Consider the following 5,657-nt stretch of genomic DNA (forward strand, 5'->3'; position numbering starts at 1 on the left):
GACAGCAGGCAGCCTCTCTGAGCAGCCCTTCCTGTGGCTGTCCCTGCCTTGTGAGACTGCCTGCCGCTCTGGCTTTCTGGGTCCTGCTTCTCTTACCTATCCCCTAGCAGGGAGGAAAGCACCTGGACACCCGGCATCGCTTTGCTGGGCCTTGGAGAACCTGTCCTACTGTGATGGATTTTTTAATTGGATTGTGACAAACATTTAATACCTAATAGAGCTCTTACCAGCACAGTTAATTAAGAATGTGACTAATCTAATTCAGTCGGAGCTCAGAAAGAGAGAAAAGAAGGAAACAGGAGAATGGGGAGCAGGATGTGGGGAGACAGGGGTGGAAAAGGACTACTGAGCCTGCTTTTCCTTCTGCTGGGTGAGGGGATTCTAGATACACAGCACAGGGAGATTGCATCAAGTTTGCCAAGGAGAAGCAAAGCATCATCCAGAGTGGCCAGAAGAACAAGGACCCTCTTCTCAGCTTCTTGCTCTGTCCCACTATGCACATTGGCTTGTCACCACAGACTTGTTAGCAACCCCTGAGCAAATGGACCTCTGTGGATCCCCTAAAGTGGTACGGGCAACTACAGAGTGTTCCAAGCCTCCTTCCTGAACATGCCTCATTGAGGGTGGCCCAGCTTGGCACCACCCACCCAGAGTCATGGACCCTTCACCCTTCCTGAACCCCAGTGTCATGCAAATAGCAGTTGGAACACTAAGACTGTGTTCATAACTCCTTTGAACTACACTGGTACACTCATAAATGTGCAGCATACCCATGCTCCCACGCGCATGCTGTCTGCACAGGCACGCAGGTGTCACTGTGAGTCTACACAGCAGAGATGCACACACACACACACACACACACACACATGGCACAGGTGAAATCGCCAGCGCTGATGTGCAAACACAGCACAACCACAAACACCCGGGGGAGCAGGACCGGCACGTGGGTGCCCTCCTGTCTAAAGCAGAAGCTCGTCTCCTGCCGGGCCTTGCTGCTATCTGAGTGGTGACATCCCACCATCCTCCCGAGGTCTAAGTGCCTGCTTCCTTGAGAAGACCCGGCCATTGCTGTTAGACAGCTGTCACTTGCATTCTGGCAGGTGGCCTCATGCACGGGAGTGTGGAGGGGGGCCGGGTTCCTGGGTGAGTGGTGTCACTCCGGGGGATGACAGGTGTCCTAGAAACCGTAGATGCTGTCGACATCACACCCGATTGTGGGCGGATGCAAAAGGAAGGCTGAATGTCAGGGTTAATGCTCAAGGGTGGTGTGGGGGTATTCATCTCGAAGTGCGTGGTACCATAGTAACTGCTGGGAAGGAGAACTATTTCCAGTGTCTCTGCAGCAGCACAGCAGCAGGTACCATGCTGGACTTTACAAACGTGAGCCTTTCATATTCTGGTCTTTAATGGCAGGTGATAAGATTAGGGTAAGAGAGCTGTGATTTAGCCATACTTGATATCTCACTGAGGGCTCAGCATCGTCATCTGCATTAATCCCCACGGAAAACCTGCAAGGAGAGTGGGCTAGGCTGAACTACCTTTGACTCCAGAGAGAAAGCCAAGCCTCTTAAACATCAACCCCGGAGGGCAGGACGCAGAACTCACCCCTCCACGCTCAGCTGCAGCCTGCTTGATGACCGCTGATGGAGACTCCTGGGCGGCTCCTAACTAACCTGGTGAGTGGCTAGACCATACACACCTGACTCTATGCAGAGGGTGGGACAGCTGGCAGGTCACTCTCTTTGGGACTGAAACAATGATGAGTCCCCTAATAGCACTCTAAAGACACTGATGATGAGAATCACAATTGGAAAGGCCAGAGGAGGCATCAGCCATAAAAAAAAAAAGCTAAATAGTAGAAGAAGCCACCAAGAAGTGAAAGGAAGCTCTCTCTCCCTCTCTCCTTCACTTGTCTACTCTTTATATATATGAATCATTCCTTATGTTTGCATGGCATTTTCCATTCTCAGAAACTCTCATCCAGATAGAGCTATTCAGTGCTCATATCTGAAGGAACCTGGGATTTCCCTGCACAAGGAGTTATGCAATAGTTAGAGATGGAGCCCCAAGGAGGACTCAGATCTCCTAGATCTTTATCAAGCGCCAGTCCCTCTGCACACAATCTCACTACAGCCACCACAGCACTGGGAGGCGTCTACCACTGTCCCTATTTTACAGGTGAGGTGACTGAGGTTCTGCAAGTAAGTGTGCAGTTATGCCTGAAGTCACTCAGGTAACAAGGAGCAGAGGCAGACCTTAGGGTTAGGCATGTGGATTCCCAGTGGCACGATTTCCCACTTCCGCACCTTGTGCTTTTTCATTAAAAAGCACACTTGCTTTCTTTCTGGAGACCCAGAAAGAAGAGCTGAAATGTGGATGGAAATCTAACAGCATTGATCCATCAACTGCCGGAAGGCATATGGAGCTGGAATGCAAAGTCAGAGGGACAGTGCCCACAATGTGGCCAGAGGACATTCAGTGAGGCTCTCTTGTGGGTTTTTTTCTACTCACTCTTGGGCTTCTGGGTGCCTTTCTTTCTTTCTTTTAATGTTAGCAATATTCAGATTTTAATAATTTTATATAATAACATTTAGCTGTACAGTATAACCCCAGAAGGTTTATCATCACTCATTTGACAATGTTTACCATGTAACATAACATACTAAATAAGCCTAATTAGTTTAATATCTCTCTTTGAGTTGTTTCATGGGCCCTCAGAAGCATTCCAGAGTTAGCTAGAGGTCAAAAAGACTTCATACGGGGTATCATTAGAGAAAGACTTTCAAAGCTATTAAAAGATTTAAACATATTTTGTCAAATAGGATCATAGTCACTGTGGAACAATACTTAACCAAAGTGACAATAGAAGATTTTTAAAGCAAATAATCATTATAACAGATTGCTAAAAAAGGTAAAGAAACATTAAGATCTATTATCAAAAGCAGACCAATAAATATTTCAAGAAAGGGTTGTCCTTTCTTTTTAAAAAATATTGGTTGATTGATTTTTGGCTGTGCCGCACGGGCTTTTCTCTAGCTGTGGGGAGCGGGGGCTACCCTTTGCCGCAGTGCAAGGGATTCTCATTGTGGTGGCTTCTCTTGTTGCAGAGAACGGGTTCTAGGGTGCTTGAGCTTCAGTAGCTGCAGCTCCTGAGCTCAATAGTTGTGGCTCACAGGCTTAGTTGCTGTGAGGCATGTGGGATCTTCCTGGACCAGGGATCAAACCCATGTCTCCTGCCTTAGAAGGAGGAGATTCTTTACTACTGAACCACCGGGGAAACCCTGTCCTTCTCTCTTGATTTGCCTCTATTGTCCCACCGTGCTCCTGCCCTGGGTAACACCATTCCTCTGTAGCTGGGCGGGCAAGTGGCCCTCTGCTATCATGGTCTTAGTTCTTTGCAGAAGCACCAGGAGAAACATCCCCTTGAGAGGAGGAGGGTGTGTCAGAGCTCATCCCTCCTTCCCAGCTCTGGGGCACCGGGGGAGACCTTTCCACTGCAGCGCTCACAGGCCTTTCAGTGCAGCAGACAATCTCTGACCAATTGTTTGTCTGACAACTTTATTCTGGGAGGAAAAGCCAAGGCAGCAGGGAAGGGGTGGAGTTCCAGGAAAAGGCAGCACCCAGGCAGCGGGCTGAGCCTCGGTCAAGGAGAACACAATCCATATTTACTACTTACTGCTAAAGCGACCTTACCCAAGTCATTGAATGTTTTTGAACTTCTTGTATTAACTGGGAATTAAAAATCTCTGCACGCCTCGCTGGATTCTTGTTGGGGAGAAATAATACATAGGAAAGAGGTTTGAAAGCTATAAAGGGCTACAGAAATGAAAGGTAAATGAAAGGTGTTTTCTATTAAGTAGAATAAGGAAGATCAAGAGTGAGAGAAAGAGGAGGGAAGAAGTCAGAGGACTAGGAGTAAGTGCCAGCGGAAATGAATGCTTTCCCACAGAGAAATGCATTAGGCACCTTCAAATGTTCGTTCTTTTCTAGAAGATTATAAAGAAAGAGCTATTCCTAATGGGCATCAATTATACAACTTAAGAGTTGGCTCATGGCACCTGTGATTCGTTGCTAGCTATCATGGTGACTCTTTCAATTATTTCCCCAATCCAGTCTGATACATAAAATCTCTTCTTTCCTACCCTCGGCCATTCCAGAAAGGACGGTACTAAGGGCGAGGGAAGTAGAAATGAGGGAGGAACAAAGTGATGCCCATCTCCCTTCTCCAGGGAGATGAACTGAGGTAGACCACTGTGCCTCGCAGACTTGGGTCAACCTGGTGGTGGGAGACTTTTGACCTTTTAAATATCAGGTTTCCTTTCCTTACCTTGAATCTGTTGTTGCTTAGTCACTAAGTTGTGTGCAACTCTTTTGCAACCCCATGGACTGTAGCCTGCCAGGCTCCTCTGTCCTTGGGGTTTCCCAGGCCAGAATACTTTAGTGGGTTGCCATTTCCTTCTCCAGGAGATCTTCCCAACCCAGGGATTGAACCTGTGTCTCCTGCATTGCAGGTGGATTCTTTACTGCTCAGCCACCAGGGAAGCTATACCTTGGATCTACAATTAAAATCCCCAAGGTGGGGTCCTGGCATCTGTATTTTTTTAAATAGGCCCCAAGTCATTCTTATTTATGGTCAGGTTTGAAAACCACCGTTCTGTCTCCTGCCCTCCCAGCCACAGAAACCAATCTACAGGCTTGGCCACCTTCCTGCCACTCTTCAGTTCACACTGGGGTCCCTTCTGGGGATGTGGTGTTGAAATGATCTTGCCTCCCTGCCTGCCTACCTCTTTCGCTGCTTTCTTCTTTATACTTAATTTTATTTATTTGTTTGTTTTGGGCTGAACTGGGTCTTCACTGCTGCATGAGATTTCTTTGGTTGTGGCAAGTGGGGGCTACTCTCTGGTTGAGCAGGTGGGTTTCTCACTGTGGTGGCTTCTCCTGCTGTGGAGTATGGGCTCTAGGGCATGCACGCTTCAGTAGTTCTGGCCCGTGGGCTTAGTTGCCCCACAACATGTGGGATCCTCCTGGACCAGGGCTTGAACTCATGTCTACTGCGTTGGCAAGCAGATTCTTTACCCCTGAGCCACCGGGGAAGCCTCTCGTGCTGCTTTCTCTCTCTCTCCATTCTTCTCCCAGCCCAGAGACAGTCCTGGAAGAAGCACCTGGGAATGGGCTAGCTTGCAGCTGCAGGGCACTGAGCAAAGGGTGATCTCAAAGACAGCATCCAGGGGGCAAAGATGGCACTGATGATCAAATAAATGCAATTAAACACAATCAGCCTGCAACCTAGGGCCTGGCAGAGACAGGGAGACCATGTAGGACACCACAGTGGTTTGGGTTGGAGAGACAGAGAGGAAATCCTTGCGGGTCCATGGCCTTGCCCTTCTGGGAAGGCAGAAAGACTAGGAAGCACTGTTCAGACAAGACCACCCACAGCACCTGAGTGTGCTGGAAAGCTGTGGTCGGCCAGGGTGACTGGCTGTGCCGTCTCCTGTTTCCAGAGTAGCTAGGTGACCCCCTTCTCCCCATGACTGTGTCTGTCCATGTTCCCAACGAATATTCAAGTAAGGTGGGCAGTGATCTGGTGCTCAAGAAAAGAGAACTCTTCCAGCTCATTCTGTTTATTTTGCTATTGATAAAATGTATCCTTAAGGGTC

The sequence above is a fragment of the Bison bison genome, unplaced genomic scaffold, assembly GCF_000754665.1.
Source record: "Bison bison bison isolate TAMUID 2011002044 unplaced genomic scaffold, Bison_UMD1.0 scf7180017864289, whole genome shotgun sequence".
NCBI lineage: Eukaryota > Metazoa > Chordata > Mammalia > Artiodactyla > Bovidae > Bison > Bison bison.